At 39.3% G+C, this 26,979-nt stretch overlaps 1 protein-coding gene across 3 annotated transcripts in view; it reads left to right on the top strand.

Moving 5' to 3' along the window:
• The window catches only part of ctnnd2a (catenin (cadherin-associated protein), delta 2a), a 282,667-nt gene continuing 255,688 nt past the window's right edge, over window positions 1-26,979 (top strand). For 2 of the 3 annotated variants that reach the window (XM_086151388.1, XM_086151386.1), the window contains exon 1: window positions 1-225. The gene's annotated coding sequence lies outside the window, so the exon portion shown is untranslated. Of the gene's footprint in view, window positions 226-13,746; window positions 13,867-26,979 lie in introns of those variants that run through there. The other variant, XM_086151387.1, reaches the window with a different exon arrangement.

The following is a 26,979-nucleotide window of genomic DNA, read 5'->3' as shown; positions in this document are numbered from 1 at the left end:
CTCACCTCCGGCCCAGCATCCCGGCAGATGCACGCTCTATTATCCCTCGCAACTCTGGAAGCAGGACGCAGCGGAAAGACGCACCGCTCCGGTCCGAACTGATCCGAGCTCTCACTGCGGATTGACTTGGAAGAGAGGCGGGAGCAGGAACGAAAGGGAACCGAGAAGAGAAAATAATAATAAAGAAAAAAAAAGACCTCGGACAGTGGTTTGCACCTCATTTCGGTAAGTGAATGTGCTTTTCCCATCATTTTTTAAAATTAATGGGATGTTGCGGAGAGTGTGAAGTCGCCAGACGCGTGTGCTTTCTGCGTGTTATCATCCGCCACGGGTGTGGAGGGAGACTAAGTGGAAAATCTTCGTGCAACACGCATGGAGGGCTATTTCGCGAAAGTTCGGGTTTAACCGAAACACACCGCTTTTGGTAAAAGGGTTGCGGGGAGAGCTGCACATGTTGAAAGAAAAAAAAAAAGTGGCGTCCGTCGCACAGCAGATTTTAAGCTCCACCTGACCCAAACTCACCACTGATTGTGCGTAAAAATGCTCTCAAAGAGAGGAAAGCTCATTGTAAACAAACCCCCCCCCCCCCCCCACGCTTCCTCGTTGTCCTCTTTGAACACCCCCTCCCCAAAAACACATCAGGAAATAAGTTACTCTTACTTTTCTGACTTTACTGCAATTGTCTGTGTATTAAGGTGACACTGAGGGTATACGTTTTAGTGTTAATTATATACCTCATTACCTGGTGATAAGGTGTGGTGAAATTGGCCATTCTGCGTGGGGATCTAGAGCATGAAGTATAAGATGTGATGCAGGCTGGCGAGCCGGGGAAGACTACCTTTCCCACGTCCGTACTCTTGTTTTGATCGATGAACATTTGCAGGAGAGGGATTGCCCTGGCACTTTGTCAAGGACGCCCAGTACGTCCTGCTGAATATGTGGAGGTGAAGAGGAGGGTTGGGCTGCTGAAATGTGGGTACATGCACGGCCTCCTGCATGGCAGCACTTTGACAGCTACATGATGGACAGCAGGGGCTCGCTCACAAACAGAGGCTAAATATGTTTATTTCACATACCCTTTGACTTATCGTTCGGGTTGCGACCAAACCGTAAAACTTCTGGGTGAGACTCGGAGATTAGGCGGGTTCCTCTGTGACCATTTCAGCAGCTGTGAAACACAATCTCGCCCTAAGTCTACCCACTCTCACTTAAGGTGCTGAATATGAGAATATAGATTTCTTTCTTTCCTCCTGTGCCTCCATAGAAACCACCACTGACACTGCTTCGTTTGATTCTGCATATTATCCACTTGTATAATACTTTAAGTGATGCCAATACAACAGTTCCCCTCATCAGCCATAGTTTTTTTTAGCCGCTTATCGTCTTTGTAGAAATAAATTTATATACATAGTTACAGGACCTATCAAATTGCTCTTCTGCAATTGGTCTTTCTCTCATTTGTACTTGCACACAAACCCTCCATCCTCACTCTAAATTTCCTAAAGATTAACTTCTTTTATGTCCAGTGAATGTCTCCAGTGGGCATGAAAAGCCTTGTCCTTCATTGCGGACACAGATTAAGCTAATTCACACAGCAGCACAAGCCTAATGCCTAATCACTATGCTGCGCCGGCAGAACAGAGCAGTCTTTATACTGTCATAGCTGAGAGAGGAAGAGAGACAGAGAGAGAGAGAGCAAAGGGGGAAAGCTAGCCGCCAGCGCCTATTGATCGGACGGAGGGGCTACTGGCAGACGTCCACAGGATGGAGTGCTGACGACAGTCCAAAGAGCTGCCAGGATGAGCTGGCTTGGCAGTTGCCTAACAGAGCAATGCTGATGAGAAGGGAGGCACTTGCATTACAGTTATTCAGCCTGTAGCAGAGCATGGTGAAGGAGGATTCCAAAATACTGTGAAGATTTATTTTTATCATCATAATAACCCAAAGATGGATTGAGATGAGATATGATTAAACAAGTTGTGACAAATCAAATTTTATTTTATTTTTTATTTTTTTGACAGAAACCCATCACTTATCCTATAAAATTGAAAGAATTAAATCATTCTTCCATGCTATGCCGGTTGCTTCATTTGGCATGCATTGCTTTGGTATGCAGTAATTGTATTCCATGGACGTGGCCACAATGAAATCATAATCTAGTGATCTAATGTATCTAATATTTGATGACAAGAAAAAAAATCGTTTAGTGGAATGTCATTTATTCCCCATCCTTTCCAATGTCATTTGTTCCAGGATTTTCACACTTTGCATGGTATTATATTTCCCAACAGTTCTGCAAGCACCTGTCAGTGAATGACTCTAAATTTCAAGTGGTTTGCTGTTTGACGATCAGGCTTCATTTCCTATGCCCCATCACAGACAACATTTTTCCCTTCGATCGATGAGTAACACAAACAAAAGATATATCTGACATTTAGACACTGACCTGAGACCAAGGAACCACTGAATGTAATTTGTTTTTGAAAAGGGAATTTCAGATGAAATGCCAGTTGAAAGAACGCAAATTACTTTTTGACAGAGGACTTTTGAAAGCCTGAAGCAAATGCATAACATCTGACTGTAACATGAGCCTGAGGCAACAATCACCACCATTAATATCAACAAGCCATTGCTATTATCATTAAACTGGAATCATCCTTTCACAAATATGCCCTGCACTGGATTGTATCTCACTGAAAATACATAAATAGTCAGTTCTTTTTCATTGGTTTATAAGCAGGGTTTGTCTGTTGTGAACCATAAATCCAAATAAAAACAGAACATGTACATGTAAATTCAAGGATTTCACATTGTGATCATACTGTAAACTGTAAGTGAAGGTAAATTTAAACATCATAAATATATTTCTCTGTTTGATTTTCTATTATCCCCCACTTTTTAACTGTCATTATGAGTAAACTATAACAATTTCGTATAATTTGACAGTTCTCTATATTTCAAACAGAAATATTTTATTTTACTCTAGCATACTGTTGCCATTAATGAACCAGTCTTGATCGGCAAACAAATATTTCATTAGTTTTATATTCAAGGCACTTTAGCTGATAATACAGAGCACTATTAAATGTTGTACTTTTACTTGTGAACTTATAAATCGTTAGTTTTCACATTGTGGTTTATGTAACCTTTTGAGTAAATAATACTATAAAACAAATTAATGAACACCTACACATATGCATAAACTGCATGCATGAAAGAACACACACACAGCTTTTATTCATTAATATAATATCTTCTTTTTCTTTTGGCTTTTCCCTTCAGGGGTCGCCACAGCGATTCAACCTTCTCCATTTAACCCTATTTTCTGTATCCTCCTAATTAAGAAAGTAATTAATTTTGCTGGATAATGGACAGAGTGGTGTGAGGATAAGGTCTTTTGGGCATCCGAGGATGTACCACAACACTTATGCTTGTCGGTCATGAAAAAAACTGCTGCTGTTTGGCTGTCTCCTACCCTAAACCTTTCTCACTGAGAAAACTCCAGTGCTTACAGGAGTTTTCACCGTTATACTCGCTTTAAGAATTGACTTTAAAATGTGTATTATTCTATCTGTCTCCTTGTTTGTTAAATTTGTTCCACACAAAGCTTCAAAATTGCATTTTAAATTCTTAATCAAGTGAATTTTATCCCTTAGAATCCGACATATTCTTGTTTTTGTCACAAAATGCAAAAACATCTATTGTTATTCCAATGAAATTAAACTATATGTTGGTAAATTTAGTGATCCATTCTGCGATCCAGTTGGGTGAGTATTCAGTCTACTTTTTCTAATTACCAAATCAGTGAGAATATTTATGGTAACTGCTGAAAAATTCTGTTCCAGAGTACTTGTATGTTAAACCACATTAGGCTTTTTCCATCAAATGCACTTCATTTTTTTTGCAAAGAATCAAAAAGAAATCTGGGAAGTGGGAGTGAACCCAATTGCCATTAATAATTCTTCTTTTCCTTTTGGCTTTTCTTTTCAAGGGTTGCCACAGCGAATCAATCTTCTCCATCCAGCCCTATTCTCTGTATCCTCTTCTCTCACACCAACTATCTTCATATTCTCTCTCATTATATCCAGAAATCTTCACTTTGGTCTTCCTCTAGACCTCCTATCTGGCAGCTCCAATTCCAGCATCTGTCTACCAATATATTCACTATCCCTCCTCTGCACATGACCAAACCATCTCAGTCTGGCCTCCTGTCCTTTCTCTTCAAAACATCTAACACGTAGTGTCTCTCTGAGACTCATTCCTGATCCGATCCATCCAGGTCACTCCCAAAGAGAACCTCAACATCTTCATCTCTGCGACCTCTTGCTCTGCCTCCTGTCTTTTGGTCAATGTCACTGTTTCTCAATGATACAGCATCGCTGGTCTCACCACTGTCTTGTCCACCTTTCCTTTCATTCTGGCTGATAGTCTTCTATCGCATAGTACCCCTGACACTTTTCTCCACCAATGCCAACCTGAATGAACCCATTCTTTACCTCTTTTCCACCCTCTCCATTGCTCTGGACTGTTGATTTTAAGTACTTGAAATCCTCCAACTTCTTAATCTCCACTCCCGGTACCCTCACCGTTCCACCCGAGTTCCTCTCATTCACACAGAGCCATTTTGTCTTTGCTGCGACTAAGTTTCATTCCACTCCTTTCCAGAGCATACCTCCACCTCTCTAGATTTTCCTCAACATGTTCTCTGCTCTCACTACTGATCACAATGTCATCTGCAAAACCTTATGGTCCATGGAGATTCCTGTCTAACCTCATCTGTCAGCTTGTCCATCACCACTGCAAACAAGAAGGGAGCTGATCCCTGATAAAGATCAACCTTCACCTTGAACTTCTCTGTTACCCCCATAGCACACCTCACCACTGTCGCACAGCTAGAATATATGTCCTGCCAGTCTAACATACTTCTCTGCTTCTTCAGACTTCCTTCCACAATACCAGAGTTCCTCTCTTGGCACCCTGTCATATGCTTCTTCTAGGTCTACAAAAAGACAACGCAGCTCCCTCTGGCCTTCTCTCCACTTTTGTATTAGCATTCTCAAAGCAAATACTGCATATGTAGTACTCTTTCTAGGCATGAACCCATTCTGCTGTTCACAAATGCTGACTTCTGATCTCAGTCTAGTTTCCAGTATTCTTTCCCATAACTTAATTGTATAGCTCATCAACTTTATCCCTCTATAGTTGCCGCAATTCTTCACTCCCCCCTTATTCTTAAAAATAGGCACCACAACACTTTGTCTCAATTCTTCAGGCATCTTCTCACTCTCTAAGACCCTGCTGAATAATCTAGTCAGAAACTCTATCGCTGCCTCTGCTAGACACTTCCACAGGTATATCATCCGGACCTACTGCATTTCCACTCTTCATCCTCTTCAATGCCTTCTCACCTCATTCTGCATCACTCCATCTAACTCCTTCCAGAACTTCTCCTATTCCTCTAACTCACATCCCACCTGTGGTGCATAGCCACTGAGCACACTGAGCATCACACCTCCAAATTCCAGTTTCCGACTCATTAGTCCATCTGACATTCTTTTCACCTCCAGAATATTTCTAACAAAATCCTCCTTCAAGATAACTCCTACTCTATTTCTCTTCCTGTCAGGGCCATGATAATACAACTAAAAAACTGGTTCCTAAGCTTCTAGTCTTACTACCTTTCCACCTGGTCTCCTGGACACACAGTATATCCACCTTCCTTCACTGCATCATGTCAACAGACTCTTTACTTTTTCATGTCATCTTCCCAATATTCAGAGTCCCTACTCAGTTCCAGACTCTTGCCTTTCCTCTTCTCTCTCTGTTTCGTAACACGCTTTTCTCCTCTCCTTCTTCGACCCACAGTAGCCAATTTCCACTGGTGCCCTGTAAGTTATCAGCCCCAATGGCGGTTGTTGTTTTTAACCGAGGCCTCCAACGATCTGGCATGAGATTCTTAGGTCTTAATCCAATATTTGGCTTTGGCCAAATCTTTATTGTGGATGCCCTTCCTGACGCAACCCTCTGCATTTATCTGGGCTTGGGACCGGCTCAGAGAGACACTGGCTTGTGCCCCCCCTGAAGCTGCATTTAAAATATTACACACACACACACACACACACACACACACACACACACACACACACACACACACACACACCATAAAAAGCCTGAAGATCAAAATGGAACAAATGCTTTGATGTCCTTGAGGCAGTGTCTGTTGTACATTTTCTTCTATATATCCACTTAATGTAATATGAATGAGCCACATGAAGAGGGATGGCATTTGGTCCTTATTTGTCGATATTCATGGACACATGGGAGATGTTAATTGACAGAAATGATGCCATCAGTGTATTGACTTGATGCTTGTGGTTGTAAGTAGATGACAATGAGCTTGTGAAATGACATGAAAATATTGATGTTCCACATTTAATGGACATTTTCATATTATTACCAATGTAGTTAAATGAGTACATGCATTTTATGGATCATTCATACTACAACATCACTCTTCTTTTCCTTAAGAGTACAACAGAGTGTGCCTCGCAGGGGTTGTGTCCAGTTAATATTTAATTTCTTGTGCTTCACTGTGTCCATGCAAGTCAGAAAGGAACCAAGACAGACTGACTTTGCTAATGTTGATTTTGATTGGAAAAAGGTTGCATATATTCAACTTTACCACAGATACCTCAGAGATATAATACTTAATTCCTTGCAAATTACATCAGTTTAAGACTAAATAATTCAACATATTTGACGTCATGTGATGCAAAATATGGTCTGTGAGCACTACATGGCTACTTGTCCAGTATATTTCTTCATTATATGAAGACATCCCAATGCATTTATAAACCCATCTAGTTAGATATTAAGGAATAGTTTATCAAACAAAATCGTAACTTTGACAATATTGAATCCATGAACATGACTGGCATTGAGACCTATCGACAAGAGACTTTGTGCTAAGTTAGATGCAATCCGAGCATACTGCAGTGATAAGTGGAGGCTATTCAGCAAGATTTGAGTTCAAGGCTCCATTTATGTCACTGGGGTGTCCTTGAGGAGCACAAACTATCCTTCAGCTCACAGGATGTCAGGTTGTCACTGACCCTGTGATCTCTCAATGAGCAAAAGAAGCACAATGACAAATTTACCCTTTGGGAAATCATTACACTAAATATTACAATGAATTGCATTGTGAGTTGTGGGGGCAAAAAGCAGTCCAAAAAAACAGATTGCCTGACGTGACACACATGGGCACAACTGGAAAAGAGGACTGAAGAACAAAATGAATATAGAGCTGATAAAATTGCTCTTTGACAGTCATCTTTGCGTTTAATTACCCCTGGTAAATGGGCGCAGCATCGATTGTACTAACGCACGAGGTGGAGTGCCAAAAAAGAAACTCTTTGTGTATGTAGTCGAGCGTCGTGACGCTGCATTACTCAAATGTTGCTTGCGTAACAGTAAAGCTGGCAGCACATCGCCTGTTGTGTTGTTCATTATTCTAGAGTTTGTCCAACACAAGACAAAACATTTTTGCTTGCTGCCCAACCCCATAATCTGTCCTGACGTTTATGTCTCTCTTTGGCTTGACTCCCCCTTTTCTACTGGTCAAAAACCCAGTGAGGTCCAAAACTAGCCATTTTGCCTGCCCATACTCTGAGGTACTTATCAGTTCCAACTCCAAATGGTAGCAATGGAAACACAACGCACCAGCTGGAGATGCTAATTTTTGCTCTGTTTCTGCAAGTCTTTGTCAGGTCTTCCACAAATCCATCTGTCTCTGTTCAAGCTGTTATCAAAATTACTCAGTTGATGTTGAGTCTGAAAAAGAGGGAGAATTAAGAAGAATACCACTTATTCAATGCTCTGTTACCCCACTTGTGGCATTTCTTTCATAATGTTTGTGTGTGACACACAAGGTGAGGGAAAATACAAAATTGTATACTGTCAATCTTCTGGCTCTAGAAACACTGTCAGTAGCTTCTTTTTCAGAATTTTAACTAATTTTTGAAAACCTGTGTACATATAGTTTAGGTGGAAAAGCTAGATAAAGAAATGAATGTTCCACGATAAATGTTTTGGATAGTGTTGCCATCATGGGGGTACATTTGAAAAAATCACCAGGTTCCCTGTTGCAACAAAGACTTCTTTATTAAGTCACTGAACGGTCAAGGGAGAACTCAAGAAAGTAGGAATGTGTGTGTGTGTGTGTTCATGGTTGTGTGTGTCTGTATATGCATATTGATAATATCTTGGCCATGAAAACACACAGGAATACCAATTATCTAATTTCCTTTTTCTTGATATGTGCTAAGATTGTATGATAAACTATTAATGTCATCATGTCAGTCAACTATTGAGCTAAACATGTCTGAAAAATATTGAGATTCAAGCTCCATGTTTGCTGATTATTTCATGATGCTGTGCCTTCATGCTCTGCTGTCTTCCACTTTAAACTGTTTGTTACTTCTTACGGGTTTTCCCACAGTTCAAAAATGTGCAGAGAGTTAATTGGAAAAATTGGAAAATTGCCCAGATATGTGAATGAGAGAGTGAATGTTCATCTCCATATGTGGCCTTGTGATTGACTTGTGACTGTTCCAGGTTGTACTCTGCTTCTCGCCCAGTGACAGATGGGATAGACTCCAGTATTCCCATGACCAACAGTTTGAGATAAGCGGTAGACAAGGAATTAATTAATTCAGAAACATTAGTTGGACATCTGTTTGTCTTCTATGGCAACTGTGTGCTATGAGTTAAACTGTGAAAATTGTTACCAAGGGGCAGTGCTGTGTTATTTCAAGCCTGCTCAGACCCATCTCAGTCAGGAAGGTGTTGGAGAGCTTAGTCAAGAGCGCTGGAGAGGACCTTCAGCTATGGTCCTTGGTGCTTTATGCTGTCCAAAATTTGAGGGTTTAAAAAATATGGCCTCTCTGTAATGAATTGTTGAAAGGGCTTGTGGCATCTCATCCTGCCACCTTGTTTTGTTTCAGTGTTACTTTATCTAGACAGAACCGGTGAGAGGGTTCTAAAAAAAAAAAAAAAACAGATGCTATAAGCTCTATAGCTAAATCTATGTTTTTGTTTCTACTGTTGCAAATATAGCACAAGTACCAGTAATGATGATGGAAAACAATGCTTGGCATCAGCCTGCATCTTCACAGCATTTACAATAACTGACAGACAAAAACAAAACATAGACATACTTAAAAAAGTAATTTATTAAATGAGTGTAAAATAGTGCAGTCTGTAATTGAAAATAATCATAATTGAGTTTTGAACAAAGTTCTGAAAGATTGCCAAGAGATTATATAGGAAGATTATGGGGCATAAACAGTCACAATCCCCCTGCTACTGGCACAAGTAACAAATGGAAAAGTATGCATTAATCAATTAGAATAATTAGCTTTCATTAAAAACATCACGCAGTCCACATACAAAACAGTTTTTAATAATAGATATTTAGTCAACGTTTTGGTGACCCAGCAATATCTATCCAGGACACTTTACATAAGGCAGTCCAAGATCTGAGCTGTTGCTATTGTACAGTATTTGTTATGTCATGTTGTCAATATGGCAGTCGAGGTGCGTAATGTGGGACATATAATCACATTTTCCCTTTTTGGACACACAGGTGATCCCTGACAATAAGATGGCTTAAGATTTTCCCTGGATGACTCAGCCTCCTCTTTTCGTGACTTCCAAACCCTGTTTGTATAACCTCACCATCTGCTGTTCTTCATCTGAACACAAGAAAGGGTTTTCAAATGTATTAATTGTTTAGAGGTCATAAGAGTGAACAACATTATCTCACTGCTGCATCCTCTGTGCAATTGGCCAGCTTACGGATTTAAATTTGCACAGTCACTTTGCATTCTGGGTGCTCCTAATAATTTGCAGAATAGGACAAATATACCAAGACAGAGGAAAATGAGCCTTTTTTTTCCCGAGACGTAGGATATGACGAGGACAAAAATCATTATCTTACAATTGGTCACAGACTTTCCTCTATCACTGTAAAGGAAAAAAAAGTAGACCAGTTATGCAGTTTAATCAAACTTTTCCACAAATGTCTCTTTCAAGTGATGCTGTTAAAGTTTATCATCTTTGTATTGGACAATGCAAAAAAATGGAACCATTCACTAAATGCTGTGCATTGAATATCTTGGTAGGTATTAAGAGCAGGACATGCACACATGTAGGTAGAAGACAGGCAGAGAAATGGTGACAGTGTTGGAATTATTCCAGCAAGGTAGCAATGAGTGTGTCTGTGCGTGTGTGCGTGTGTGCGTGTGTGCGTGTGTGCGTGCGTGCATGCGTTTGTGTGTGTGTGTGTGTGTGTGTGTGTGTGTGTGTGTGTGTGTGTGTGTGTGTGTGTGTGTGTGTGTGTGTGTGTGTGTGTGTGTGTGTGTGTGTGTACGTGTGCATGTCTTATAGAGGCAAGGGTGCATGCGGATGCCTTCTAGTGCGTTACTGCTGCTGATTCTCCTCCCATCCTCTAATGAGCCTGCTGCAGATGGGACTCCCTCTGTCAACCCACTTCCCACCTCCTCTATCTCCATCTCCTCCACTTGTCCTCCCTCCCTTTCTTGCACGTTTTAGTATGAGGGGAGACTCAAAAGAAAAGAAGGATATGACAAAGATAAAAGGAAGAGAGAAATATGGGATACAGCAGAACAGCATGTGAGGAGCAGGGGGTTAAGGATGCAGGTGAGAGAAGAGGGAATTCACAGGAAGGGGTAAGTGGTGAAAATAATGGGGGAGATGGAGTGTAATGTGAAAGACAGGGAAGTGGAAAATGGAGCGCTTGAGACTGTTGGCAAGCGATAAAGATATATAAGCAAAGAGGAGGAAGAGTGGCCGAGTGAGAGCTCAAAAAAAGAGAGGGGAGAGAAAAGGACATACACAAATGCACCATGTGATATTTACAAGGGTCAAAATCCTAAATGATGCATTTTAAAAATATCATTTACTTAATTCTGGTCCCACAGTGAGAGGAGCACAGGTCTGGTTGCCTTGTCATGACATCACATCTGTGCCTGTCACACTGTAGTTGCTAAACTGAATTAATAAGTGGCTCATCTAGCCAGGTCTGCCCGAGTTAATTCACCATCAAAGAGAAGCCTTAGCTGGAGCACGGATCATTTTGATTTCCCAGGGTGCCATACCAGCCCAGAGTTGGCTTGTGCATGTATGACTGAATATGGAGGGGCATGTGCATTGTGTGTTGCGTTTGACCTTCAGCACATTGGCTGTTTAGCTGTCAGTGCTTCATCCCAATGTGCCGACAGATTCTGGAGTGTTTGCATGGGTGTTTAAGTGCATATGTGAGTACAAGTAATTTAATACTGGGTGATTTCATTGCCTTTCTTTGACGTTTGGGAAATGTTGATTTTTTTTTTATTTTTTATTTTTTTTTTAAGTACTGTTTACCAACTTCCTGTCTATTTTTGGGTGGCCGGCAAAAGAAACAACAACAAAAAACTTAGATTTTCTCTTAAAAACTCTTTTGGCAACATCTCTCTTGCTTTGAAGCTATACACAGTTTTTCAAAACGCCTGATTGGTCTAATGTCTGAAGATGCTAAAGAGGGAAATGCTTGTCTTGGGCAGACAGAGTGATGGAGAGGGGAGATTGCATAATGACACGTTATGCAGTAGTAAGAGGGGAGTTTATTGCTGTCACTTTAATCTATTGTCTTTTTACACAACAACATAGTATTATCTTTCTGATCTATCAAGTGGGAAATAACATGTTTAATGGGATAAAACACCTATGCTTGGATATGGTGGGCTGTTGGGTGTGTGCGGTTGACAATATGTGTGCGCATTTTCTCACATGTTCAATTGTACATATCTGTTTTCTACAATGGAAGAATTACCAGAACACTACATTGATGTACCTGATATCATATCCCTAAATATGTATGCAGAAATATTTTTGTAGTCGCATGTTCTCTACAAATATTAGTTCTTTCAAACTAAGTGGCTTTGTTTTGTTGTTTTGTGCTGCTAAAAGAGGTTTTATGGTTATCATTTCAATATGTAATCAATAGTTTAGGATAATAATTGATGAATTTAGGAAAAGGGGACAAATTAGCGTGTCCTCCTAGCAGCCATGTTTACACAGCTAAACAGAGAGGGAGACTACCATGCACTCTAGGAAATCATTAGACCCGGAAATAATAATTCTAGCAAATGGAAAAAAAAATTAACAAAGATTTCCATGAATTGAAAATATGACACCTCTGTTCAACTTCAATGACACCACTGTATCTGAATTACCTCTAGTTCTATTGGAAACATGCTTGTAAATAGACTTGAACCTTTTGTCAAGTGTATTTCTCCCTAAGATGAATAATTTGGTTGTAACATTTAAAATGTTGTTCTATCTTATATTTTTGGGAATTTCTTTGACAAATTATAGGGTATACTTTCAGATTTAGTTATGACTTTTTTGTCCTTGGCCCTGTTATGTAGATAGTAAAATATTCATGAAAAATTGTGAATAAGTTATTTTTTTGTAGCAATCAAAACAGCCAAAGACATTGCATATTCTTGCAATACTCTTAAAAGGAAAAAAAACATGATTCTGAAAAAATTTACTTTTCTTGAATAGAACAAAATATACAGCAGCATTGTGTCATTTTAAAGTATTTGTAGTAATTTATAGTAAGTATTTGGTAATTTTACTTCTTGTAAGTAGTTCCTGTCAAATGCAATGGATAATTGGGGCATTCTTTTTAACCAAACTCCATTTTGATTCTCCTATGGTATGAAATGATTTCTTGGCATGCAGTAAAACATTACTATAAGGCCCTCAAAGAGTGAGGGGGCTAATTGTGTGAATACTATTTATTGTCCAATGACAGCTTTATTTACAACATTTTATTGAGTGATTACATTTTCCCATTATCCTGCCGGGCCATCATGTGTGCAGTGTTATTTCTATCTGACGTCTTGAACTAATAGGTCATTGCCTAGAGGTGGTCTTTCCTTGCTATGGCCCATATTTATTTTCAGGAATATGCTCTTTGGGGTTGAAATTTGTCTACGATTTGACTCATGACGGTTGTTCCAGTCAACATTGTCGAGCTTATATGATGGTTTTTACTTACATACAGCAAGTACCCACAATATTGAGTTGATTTAATTCCAAGGACAAACATAAATCTTGTTGTAAACCCTTAGAAAGTATCGGGTTGTTATTTAAAGTTACATCACCGATGTAAACTGTATTCTCCATTCCGCCAAATAAGAATAATAGATTTAAAGTTTTGGGTGCTCTAACATTCAGAGCTACTAGGGAAAAGATTAACAAAATATCACTTTTAGTATGCCCCAGTGACTGATTTTGATTGTGAAATAACACCAGATCTTATAATTGTTTCATAATGGCGATACAGAATTAAAGCCCTTGTGTCAAAAAGGTATAATTTGCTGCTGTATTTTTTAAATTTTAGGCAGCCAAAACCAATGTCAGAAACTGGTTTCAATTCACAAATTACCATCCAGTTGTAAGAACCACAACGAGCCTTGGTTTTTACATTTTCTATGTGTTTGTTATATGTTATATTGCATTTCTTTCCTTGCTTTTCTATTTCTGGGCATGTTGGCTAAGTCCCACACACACACACACACACACACACACACACACCACGGTGTCTCTATCTTAAAAGCCTGAGGCTAGCCAAGTGGTATAAATGTCACACCCACTGCCAGTGGTCGGATCAGCGGAGAGGCCATCATCAGCACACAGTGATCCTTATCAGGCATGGATTGCTGTGCCTACTTCCACCTGTCAATCAAAGGCTTGCTCACATCTGTAACAGATTTGATGGAAATGATGGGAAAGCGGGTGAGTATAGAGATAGTGATCGTACCAATTTGGCCTGTTTATGGGTCGAGCCACCTTATTTTATTTCCCCCGATGTGCAGGACATAGGTCCGTGCAGAAATGTGTTGCAATCCGGACTGAGAAAAAGAGAAAGGAAAGAGAGTGACACATGATGCTGATGAGGAAAAAAAAAAAGTGGTAGCATAATGTGACATGGCTGATCTCTGAGACCCTGTGACTTCAATTCATATGGAAAAATCAGAGGGAGGATTTAGTCGCGAATGATTTCAGCATGAAAGAACAGCTGCAGCTAAAAAAAGTCTTTTGACCACTGGGTGTTTTATTAGGTTGTTTATTGATGTGTGTTGACACTGGAGAGCTACTTCCACTGCTGAGCCTTAGCTCCCGCTGTCTACATTATTCAATTTCATTTCACAGTCCCTGAGCTAACAAAGGCAGGTTTTCTGTCTTCTTGCTCATTGTGCTTGATCGGAGTTAAGCTCAAATCAGTATAAGCTTTGGGTACTTTATACTGATATTCAGCAGTTTTATTTATGGTCTGTTTTCCCTGGGCATCTGCAAATCTCACAACAAAATGATTTCCGTTAAATTAACAGTTCAACAGGTTACCTCTAATACACAATTTCAGTTGCGAGAGCATCTTCTCTAGACTGCTGTGGTGCAGACATTCAGATCAGCATGAAATAAAGAATGATAAAGATGAAGGTTTTGCTGTGGTGCTGGTGGTGGTTGGTGCTGAATTATATGTCACACCCTTCACAGGAAGCATGTTTCTATACCCTATGTGAGCATGCCGTGGATGCTGGAGGTGTTTAGTAATGTGATAGAATTCCAGAGGCTTACAGATGGAGAACCTTTCTTATTAGTATTTTACTCGATTTGCTGAGCCTTGTGAGGTGTTAAAGCGGAATCTTGCAAGTGTCCTCTCACATCATTCCTCTAATTGAATTCATTTGCCTTATTCACGCTAAATGCATTCTCAAATATATCCCCTCACTGAGTCAGACTATATCTATGTATCAAAATAAAATCACCTAAAGTCAAGGAATTCATGGTTGACTTGTCAAGCTAATACAACTTTGATTTAATTAATCAACAAAGGTTGCAAATCCCATATTTTTAGAAATAAAAGAGGCAATTCCAGGTTATAGATGACAAAACAGATGGAACTAAGTAAATAAACACACTAATAAGCAGTCTTGGATTGCTATTCTTATTTTTTTAGCCCCTTTTCCCTTCAGTGTTCAAAGAGGGAGAATGTCCCTCAGTCAGATAAATGTGTAGTTGTTCAGTTGATCTGATGCATGCTTTTTTTTAGTGTCCTCTTGTTTGTTTGGAAGCTTTCAAAAGTGAATGTTGCGGATTGTTGTTTGACATTTTATTGCTTTGCATTTACTTCTTCATTCCCTGTTATATCTGCTGCATGGTTATGTTATATAAATCCACACTCTGGCTGCATTGGCTGAATACTCACTTTAATTTCACTCATCCGTTTTCTGCATATTACATATGCTATGTTTAATTCATCAAGTAACTCTCTGTTGATGTCCAACTATAATTTAACTTGGTTTTTGCAGCTCATGAATTTCTCACAGCTTATGTACACAGAGGCATTGCAGTCATACATCAGCTTAGCTTGAGCTTGGTTTTGACAAATGGAGTGAAAAACATTTCGTGTTCTGGAATATTTTGCATCTTGAAATGGGCCAAAATGTGGCCAAAAAACCTTTCATGAAGCATTTAAATTTTCCATAAAGCCAACCCATCCCTCAGTGTCACCTGTTCATTTATGACTGGAATCAAATGAGTCAGAGATATGTGACAAAAAAAAAAGAGACATCAAACAGGGATAGAAAAGAACTGCAAGGTGCCGACTGTGCTGCTGCTGCTGCTGTTCAGACTTGACAGTGGACACACTGACCAAGAAAGACTGCGAAAGGAATAGGAGATTAAACAGTCCATGTTGAGTTTTTCCTGTAATTTTATTTATGTAGCAATTACAGTTCCCTTCTTTTGGCTTTTACACTACCCACATCTGCGTTTTCTAATTTGGTGATTTAGTTGTATTTGTGATTTTCGCTTTTAAGTAAACTAACAAATGCTCCAAACACATTCTTTACAAAATGCTGCAGTCATTTGGAAAGACAAGATACCCCTCGCTGTTGTTTAGGCCAATTAGGCTCGAAATCTGCAGGCTTTGGTTTTGTGCCAACATTTTAGTCTTTATGTGTCAAAGAGAGGCCTTTGAAAGGATTTGAGGAAAAAAAGAATCTCATGACGTGTGCACGCAATTTCTTTCACTCTCATTTATCTTTCTCAGTTTGCTCTTTCCCTGTGGACTGCAGATAGACAAGATGGCACATATTCTTGAACCGCTAGACAAACAATTGATTATAAATGCTAAATTTGTGATAGAAATGCACTTCGGAGCCATGGATGTTTCAAACACACCAAAACACATTCTGGCACTGTAAGAACAAGCGAGCTGCAGGCGGAAAAACCACAGAGAGTGAAGTTTAGAATTAGTTGATCTTGCAACTCAACACGTCATAATAAATCAGCAAATTTCTGCATCGGAGATTCGAAAATAATGGAGGCTATTTTCCAAGTGCACAAAAATCTTTGGCTGAACAGACATTTTAAATTATTTTATTTAGTAATTTACTGTTTGTTTCCTTCCTATACACATTACTCAGAAACTGTATTTCAGATAAATCACATTTTATTTTCAGCATACTTTTTGCTAAGACCATTTATGACTGACTTTCTGTTTTGAGAAGAAGACATGCAGGCGGGGATATTCCTGAAATCTTGGCTACTTTTTAAGTGACACCCAATTTTATTCTGAATATGTTTAAAAAGAAAAAAAAAAAAACCAACAGCAAATCTTTTTATGTGCGTGACAAGTTTGTTGAACTGTTGAATAATCTGGTATCACAAAGTGCAGACACACTGAAGTGTCTGCACTTTGATCTTTTGGAGGGTCTTAGCCCACCAGCATGCCACTCGGGCCAGGAGCGGAAGTCTCAAGATCCCGTCAAGGGTTTCACACCATTACATCATTTCCATGTCTTGCATCAAAAGAATATTGCAACAAACCTTATTTTAAAAGGAGTCAAGTACTTTTTACCCCCGTATAATTTGATTTTGATGGGTCAGTAAAGAAGATTCTTTGAAGGAGTCTCTCAAATACTTGAGATACGACCAGACACACACATATACTTCAGATATTTATAACTATTTTTATTGCACAGCTCAAGGTGTTTTACAATTATTCAGAGGAGAGAATTCTGTTCTCCTCACACATGTTTTGCTGTTCTTCAAACCCACGATTGGACTCTAATTATGTTCATACACAAACAGACCCAAGCTGCACACACACACACACACACACACACACACACACACACACACACACACACACACACACACACACACAAACTCCCTGCGGGGCTAAAACTGGTGTCAGCAGGTTACTAGGTGCTGTCAAGGTCCAGTGTTTGAGAAACCATGGTAACTATTAGCCAGGTCATTTTTGTTGCTATGACAGCATTGGAATCAGTACCCCACTGCAGAGATGATATATATAGATGGTATTTTGTGAGATGTACATGACAGGGAAAGGTACTCATCCTGTTTGACTGTGGACTGAATTTGAATAGTTTCATAATTTCCAATAGATATTTGTATTGGTTCTAAGAGCACATTGATAATATATTTTTTAAAACTCTCTTAATATCAGAATGAATGTGATAATTCTGTGGAGGAGGAGCCTCTGCTCATTCATCAGTATGCTGAAGTAACTTACTAAGGTAAATGATTTTAACACAGATCAGCCATTTTACATTAAGAAGTGGATGGACTGCAAATGAAAGTCCCAAGCCATCCTTTTTAGGTATGAATATTCTGTGATGCAGCTTTATTCGAAAACACGTTTTTGTTTTGGCTTTAGTTGAGGTAGATCGACACAAACAAAGAAACAAAATCCCTAATGATATACTGTCTCTGATAAAATATGTTTTGTTACATTTGTTCTTAATGAGACAAAGCCATTTGCATGGAATGCTGAGACTGGAAAGATCTCATTAACTGTTGCCTGGTGGGGATGAAACTGATGTATCATTAAAGCAGGATCATTATGACCTCTTGGAGAGGAATTTTGGATTTGAAATTCTAATCTTAGCGTGGCAACCGGATATACATACTAGTGAGGGAATGGGCAGAAGCCTGGAAAGGTAGCATCGTGACCAGTGATTTCTTAATTCGGAGCCAACCATGTGGTCAAGGCAAAATCAATAATGTCATTAATAAATTGTAGGCTGCCAGTATTATCTTAGTATATAAAAGGTTAATCCAATGCAGTCAAGTCCAAAGTGCATCCACAGTTGTTGTATGTTGCCATTTGTGTTGGTTTGCTTTGTTTCCGAGCTGTAGACAAAACAAAACAAACAATAAATATCAATTTGATGCAAATGTAGTAAGAGCATAAGTTTAGTCCAGTTTCACTTGATGTTAAACAAACATAATGAACACCCTCCAGCGAATTGCAATCAATCCTCAGATGTTGGAAAATACTAAGAAATTCATCACTGCAAAAATAACATGTAGTATACACATTAGAGGCGATGTGATTAAAATCGAAGTTGTGTGCCTGCGTGAAATTCACCATGTTAATTTCTGCTATTGATCATCCTCTGTGACTGTGAGATGTTTTAATGCAGTAGTAATTCAATTAGTGTATAGTTATGTACTTGATGGTAATTCAGTGTGTTTCTGGGTACAAACATAATGGATACAGTGAAAGGAAAAAAAAGAACAGCTACTTAAACAGCTTACTTAAAGCTAACATTAGCAGCAATGGCCGACTTTCATCTGCAATTATTTTTTTTATTAAGATATATTTTAAGGAATAAACAACCCTTAACCCCCCCCCAACCATAAACACATTCAGGGTAGTTCATGCAGAGGACACGAAAAACTGATAAAAAGCATCTATGAAAAGTGAGCAAAGATTTTCATTGCCTTCAAGTGTAACGCTCACTTTCCTGCGAAGTGGCTAAAACTGCCATTGCGCACGCACGCACGCACGCACGCACGCACGCACGCACGCACGCACGCACGCACGCATAAAGGGAGTGAAAGGTAGATTTTTAATTATTGCGCTTCAGCCTTACACCAAGAAGATTCACGGGTAGATTCTGACTAGGGGCCTTTCTTTTGTCTGTGTGGGTTTCCTTCCACTGTCCCAAAATATGCAATAGGTTCATTGGTGACACTAGTTCTAATAAGAGAGCAAATGGTTTTATGTCTCTATGTATGGCTCTCTGGTGAAATTTGCAACTGATCCCGGGGGAAGCCTGTCTCTCACTCAATGACTTCTGGGACAGGCTTGACTTTATTGGCCAAGTATGTTCAAACATACAAGGAATTTGGCTCTGATAAACAGTTACACCTTGCAGTGCCATAAAGGTAAACAATGACATAAAAAGAACATTTTAAACAATAGCACTCTGCAAAGTGCTATTTAGGTTGAGCAAAAATTATATAATTAGCTGAATGAGATACACAATACAGTGATGATCAGGTACAGATGTTACAGATGATCTTGTTAGTGCATGAGAAGGTATGCAAATTACTGCACCGTGATCTCCTAGCAGAATGGAGAATAGGTTGTATTTGGGGGTGAGATGGGTCAGCAATGATCTTTATTGTCCGAGTCCTGACTCTAGAAGAGTACAGACCCTGAATAGGTAGTTTGGCACCTATGATTCAAACCAGACTAGATGACTGCAGTGTAAACTGAATCAGCAGATCCTGAGGTGGGATGACCTTCCTGAGGTAGCGAAGTACAGCTTCTTTTGGTCCTTTTTTGATGACACCATCTATGTTGGATGACTTTGTAAGGCCCTGGGAGATGGTGGATCCTAGAAACATGCAGCGTCCTGCATTAGTATTTCTGCACAGGGTAATTAGTATGGAAATGGGGGACAGCATCGGTGGCTCCTCCTATTCATGTCAACTGTCCTCTCCACAGTCTTAAGCTGGTTCAGTTCGGACTGCACCAGAAGACCAGCTGTTCAGCCTCTTGTCTCATAATGAAAGAATGAGTGAGGGAAAGAATGAATATATTTAAAATTGCATAATTAATGGCAATTGGGTTTGTCTGCACTTTTTAGATTTCTTTTTGATTTTTTGCAAAAAAACTGTGTGCATGTGTTGGAAATAGCTGTTTGTGGTTTAACACACAGTTACTAGATGATTTACTCCGGAACAGAATTTTTCAGCAAACAATTGCCATAAATATCATCACTGATTTGGTAATTACTTATATATATTTTAACAATCTTGGTTAAATTCCTTTTTAATCAAAATTTTTGTTTTATGAGAAATTATTATTGTTAAATTATTTGCCCAGAAACTCTTGCTGATGTGAAGCAGCTGGATTTATGATTTGTGAAGATAAGGAAATGAAAACTTGAGGAAAATGCAAGTAAAACCAAAATTGAGTTGCCTTTGTGATGCATTTGGTCAGCAGCTTGTATGGATAGAGATAGGAGTGTGAGCAGAAAATATTGATAGAAATGAAGCTTCCAGCCAAGTGTGAATAGAAGAGCCAGAAGCACAAATTGGGCTGACTGGTATATTAAGCAGGATAGGTACAGTACAAAAACATGGGGTGAATTTGGAGGACCTTGAGAGACTGATTATAAAAATAGCTATAAAGGATTTGAAGCAGGTATGAGCATTATTAATACAGAGGTTGGAATGGAACGGGAAAAACAATGGCTTTTGTTCAATGCAAAGGTCGATTAGACTAATGCTTTAAGAACTCTGGATACAGGAAAGAGCGCCGGTTTCATAGGTACTCAACAGTTTAACTCTAAGTATGACATTTATAATTGGGGCAAAATTGACTTGAGTACATACAGTGACATAATCAGCTATTTGTTAAGTTTCATATGAAGAGCCTTTGTAGATAAGAAAAGCGACGTTCTTTTGACATGCCATTTGGTTTGAGAGAATTAACGATCTCTTGTTTGAAAATATTAAACATGTTTTAAATATTCTCACATGTTTTGGGCAAACATGTCATTAATCCCTAAAATATATCCTTTGATGAACAGGGAATGCATGTTGTACCAAGCTGAACTAGTGCTGAGATTAATGTGAAACAGCTTTAGAAACTACATGATGGCCATATAACAAGATGAAGGTCGACCTTTCTCTTTAACCCCAATCTCTTTAACTGCCGCATTATCAGACTTAATGAGTTGTCCTAGACTATCTGTCAAGGCAAGGCAGCTATGACAGTGGGGTATGTCTACAAAAAAGTCATATCAACAAACGCCTGTTTGCCTCAGAACTCAATTAATTAAAGGCTGATCAGGTCTTGATGTGTTTAAAAGAGGTCACAAAAGCACATTCAGGCAGAGTAAGGTCCTTTCAAGGTTTTTTAAGCACAACTCAGTCACAGTTGATGGAGCTTCATTGAACTCCAGTTAGTCTGATCCCTGGGCTGTCCGACAGAGGATATCTGAAGGAGTTGGCCTAGATCGATGTAATTAGTGGAAAAAGCCTGCTCGAATGTGGCTCTTCAAGCTATGCCTATGGCATCCATGGGCCTTGGCTTCTGCAGCTGGACCAGAGGAAGCCATATCTACATAAACTGAGGTTGTATCATTTTTGAGATCTGGTGAAAGTTCCTGTGAGCTGAGGTGTTTTCCGAGTGTCTTCGTATTATTCATGTACCTTGGTCTGATTGTGGCGGCAAGTCAATACTGTGCACGTGTAGAACATGCTAAAGTTTTGAATCAGACAAATCATTATATAGATTTGAAAATATTTTCCCAAATTGTGTCAGAGCAAGTATTTGATGAAATGAATTCCTTACATGACATAGTGGGACATAAAAGGGGAAACAACACGATCAGATTGTTGAACAAAGTTTAATAGGGCACCATGTCCTCATGTGTAGTTGTGAATTGTATATGTAGAGATTTGAAATGAATAATGCAGCATTATCAGCGCAACACTGAGATAAACACTGATAGCTTGTCTTTACTGCTGACAGGCTCAGAAATGAATTATTTTATTATTATTAAAAACGGGATAAAGTTTGTATTCCTTGCAGTTTTAATGCTTACAGCTCTGTTTTTGTCAGACATCTGATATTTCAATATATTCCGCACTTCTCCCCAAAATACTACCAAAACCCTGTTGATAATCTCATAGACTACTGTATCAATGGCCAAATCTTCCCACACACACATCAATTCACATAAACACTGATCGCTGCCAGGCATTTGCTCACTGTGATAAATAAATATGTGTCAAAGCTCAATAAATAACTTCCATCACAATTCACTGTCAGCAAATATCTCGATGGAATATCTAAACCCATATATGTTCCTGAGCGATCATTAACTTTGCTTTTTTGTGTGAAGTTGCGGCTTCAGCACTTTTTTCAGCAGTCAGTTTGTCTGGTCTTGGAGTTTTTCTTCAAAAAAAAGTGTTTAAGTATTAAATCTCTTCAACGATATGACTGCTAACTGTCAACTCAGTCTAAATCATCACTGCCAGGATCATGATTTGCACAGCTGCAGCTTCTGGATGATGTTTTCACCCAAGGGTTGGTCATATACTAGCCAAAAAATGCAAAATTTATTTGAAAATCTATACTGTAACACAGTATATGTGGTTTATATTTCAACATAGCAATTAGCTCCAATACGTTATGATATAAACTATAAGCTTCTAAATCCCAAGTTGAAAGTAATTTTTGTATACAAGCTATAAAACATATTGGCTGGATCTGACACTCTGATAACACCGGGAAGGGTTTCAAGTATTGGATCATAATAACAAAGGCTAAACCATCGGCTTTCTCTAGGCTGTTTCTAGAAACCTCCAGTAACCAGCAGCAGATGTTCCCAGTGCTCTTGAAAGCAAGTAGGGAACAAGGGATTTATTGATGTAAATTGCCTTTACCAATTAAGGTCTTTCTGTGTACAGGCAGCATGGAACAACTACAAGGACTAATGTGCCCTGTTCTATTGGCACACATTGATGGCCACACTGATTTTAAAATGTTTAGTTCTATGAGGCAGTGGTTGTGATAATATTTGATCCTTAGGACTCACTCTCAGCGCAATATTGAACACAGGTCCAGAAATGCTACATCATATTTGTTGGAAAATCTGGAGTGTATGGGTTGTTTAACCAGCGAGCTTGGCTCTTGTGTTTAGGCACACTGAACTGCACTGTTGAACACAATACATAGGTGGTTTACAGCTTACTGAGGCGCCATTTGTCTTTTGTGGCAACAGATGATGCAGTGCATGTGATCACACCCTTGAGCAATGTAAATATAGATGGGGGGAAACAAATCTAGAATGCTTTTTTAATGAGGGTGGCAGTGATTGGGCAATAGATACAAACAGTTTTTCTTTTTAACACCAACTCTGCAATGGATTTATTAAAAACAGAATCTTCCTGTCCTGACTGTCAGAATTTGTGGTGAAGCATTCTTTAACCTCACTCTTTACTCAGATCAGACAGAGCAATCTATGTCTGGCTTTCAATTTTCAGGCATCCATGTGTCTGTGCACACATTTTGTGCCCATACATTCAGAAAGACTAACCATCTGCCCCAAGGCCTTTTGGCTTGTGAAAAGGGACACAGAGCTCTATTGTTTTCTCCGTGATTCAGTTATTACACAGAGATTAACACAGTGGAACTTGTCTGTGACACCCAAGGGCTTTAGACCCAGAGAGAAGCAATGAATGCTTTTATCTCCCTCTTTCTGCTGTGTCGCTCACTCTTTCTCTCTCTACTCCTCCCCAGCTCCATCTATTTAGCTGACAAACACACAAACTTGTTCATGATGTTTCACACTTACTCAAGCAATGGCAAAACAAACAGATACAATTACAGCTAAACATGGTGCCCCCCCGCCCCCCCGTTCCACCCCACGCACTTATTCAAACATACTATCCATGCCTCTTTTGTGGAAGAATGTGTTCAGTGGCTGATAAGCAAAATGGGACATTAGAACTGAAATGCCATCGCAAGAACAAGCCCCCTCATATAAATAACCTAGACACACACACACACATATGCTTCGAATTTCTACTGAATATTTCATTCATCTTTTTGCGGGGAAAAATTGAATTACTACTTTCTGAATCTTAAACATTCTTCAACATTACAATTCCGGAGAAACTTAAAAAACCTTAAATTGCAAATAACTTTTCATTCAGGTTGAACTGCTGGAAACAATACGCCAAGCATTCCTGTAAAACAGTTAGTGTCTTCGCTCCAGAGACTCACTGTTTTAATATTCTCTTTCTTTATGATGAATTCTCAAGAAACACTAGCTTCTTTAAGATCTGTGATGCCACAACTCACAGGCTGAACTAAGAGTTTTTCAGAGCACAGAGAACATGTCATCCCTATCATCAGGGAATGTAAAAGGATGTTACAAACACTGACTTTTGAATGGCTTAACATAAAGATTGTCAAAACCTAACCTACAGGGACAAATTGAAAAGCCACTTGTTTGAGACGGAGTTTGACTTTTTTGATGTTATTCTAATTCTGAAACTGAATGTGTAGTGTATCAAATAGTGTATGCCCAGTTATTTATTATTCAATTAAATTCATTCATTCATTCAATATCTATATTTCTTACCCTGTACCCGGGTCGAGGGCTGTTGGAGCGAGAGGCAGGGTTTACCCTGGACCATCCACCAATTGATCACTAGGCAACATTAAAAAAAAAAAAAAAAGCAACCATTCACTCTCATTCCCATGTCTGGGCAATTTGGGATCTTCAATGAGCCGAGTGCATGTTTGTGGTCTTTGGGAGGAAACCCACCTAGACCAAATCTAACTAGAAATCCTTTTGCTATGAGGCAGAATCGGTAACCACAGTATCACCATGCTGCCCTATCTAATACTTATATTCTAATAATCGAATAGTATATCATATAAGCTATTATATATATATATGTCGAAACTGTGAAAACTATCAAAACATTGTATGCAAGAATTAAGTAACAGAAGACACTTGGAGGAAAAATGGGGATGGTAAAGGAGTCATGAGTAAAACATGGTGGAAATAGTGGCAGAGAAAGTGATAGCAGGCAAAAGGTAGTGGGAGTGGTGACAGAGAATGATGTCATGCTCAAAGGAAAGAGGCAGGGTCCCAGTGGGACCCCCCCTTCTTCTGACAGATGTACAGCACCTCGGTGCGATCAAACACAACCAGCAGGAAGACTTTCTGCTCCAAGCAGCTAGAGGAGTATGAAAACACCCAAGCCTTTGACATTTGTGCGTGTGTGTGTGCGCACTGCACTCATGTCAACTGTTCATATGAATCACACATTGGACAATATAAGTATTTAATGGCTTTATTTAAATCCCCATCACATCACAACCAAAACCATCAGTTTCAGATATATGCAGCTTATTCTAAAGATTTCTGATGTTTCAGACGAAATGATAAACAATTTATGTCAATAATAGATAGCAGCTACTGGAATAATAAAAAAACAAAATATTGAAATCCACCAAAGGGATACAGCAGCGCAACAGAAATAGTTCAATCATTGGCATAACATAAAATTAGCATCTATTACACAGGGATTAATGGCCTTCACCCCGTAGGAAATTCTAACCTCATCAGATTTAATGGCTTGCAGTTGTGATCATCACAGGAAACACCTGGGGTTTATGGAATAATCAGTAGCTTGCAAGCTTTTCATTTAACTGTATTTGATCTGTGCTTACAGGTGGCTTCGCGACACAAACATGTAAATCTTTTCACTTTCAGATTCACATTCGCAACACCGGACAGTAATTGTGGTGTGCATGTATGAGTGCTTCCACATCATGTAAATTATACATGTATTAAAATGTCACGGTCATGAGAGCTGGCTTGTGTGACTGTGTATGGCTATAACCATGTTCTTGACAGCTGCAGTATCCTCTTTTCCATGCCTCAGGGGAATACTCTTGCTATCATGCCACAGAACAGCCTCTAAAGTCTGGCTTTATAGGTTTCATGCTGTGGAGAGTGTGGGATGGAAAAAATAAAACTTTATATTCATGGTAAGCTACACCATAAATGGAAAGTTGCTGCTGTGGATGAAGTTGACAGGCAATATGAGCATCTTCTCCACTAGAGCTCCTCTTGAAGCATCTTAACCTATGTATATTTCAGTCGGACGACTTAGGTTTGACAGATTTATTGCAACAGCAGGACGTAGTTAGAGATTGGTGTCAAGTCTCCTTATCACACCCACATGCATTTACGGTTGTACATGGGGACTGAATATGAATTTTGTTGGCAGTGGGGCTGGTGTTTTTGGGTGGTAAAGCACTGACAGACAGAAGGGGAGATAGAAAATTCTGCAGTTTTAATGAAACGGAAAGGTGTGACTGGAATATGACGTAACGATAGATAGCGGAGGCAAAAGCAATCTTACCGCATTGTAGGTGCTGTGCAAACTTTTTACAATATTTAGCTTAAACATTCAAATGAGGCATTGTTGATTAAATATGAGGCAGCCATCTAATACTGCACTGACAGCTATTCCTTGGATGTCTTCATGACATGTTTTTATTATATTTACTGGGAATGTGTGAACTACTGTGGCGGAGAAGACTAGATAAAATATCTCCACCCGTATTATATAGTGTATCTCATTTCTTTTTCTACCAACGCATCAGTACAACAGAAGCCAACTTAAGCCTTCTGTGTTAAAGATAATGGTTACATGTCCTAATCACATCATCAAATTCAAGGACAAGAATGATGATAATCACTTTTGAGGTTATGAACTAAACACACCAGGGCTGCATGATTCTCAGTTGGATTCTGTCACACACTCCCCCACCTCCCCTCGTCCGTGCCTCGAGTAAGTGTTTACTTACAGCTGTGCTGCTTTTAGAAGCTCTTCTTTTAGTCTGGTCACGCTACGATTCCACCTGTCAAAGGGGCAGAAAACGAATGTCATCCTCCGCATTAACTGGTTTGTGCTCTTCAAAACTCAGTGGCCGAGTTGATAATTGCAAGCACGGACATGGATGAGCAGTGGCTGGAGGGACAT

Source organism: Fistularia commersonii, chromosome 8 (assembly GCF_037954325.1).
Source record: "Fistularia commersonii isolate RoL2024-O1a breed Wild chromosome 8, RoL_Fcom_v1.0, whole genome shotgun sequence".
NCBI lineage: Eukaryota > Metazoa > Chordata > Actinopteri > Syngnathiformes > Fistulariidae > Fistularia > Fistularia commersonii.
The sequence above is the reverse complement of the archived record's forward strand: the minus strand, read 5'-3'. Positions and strand labels throughout refer to the sequence as shown.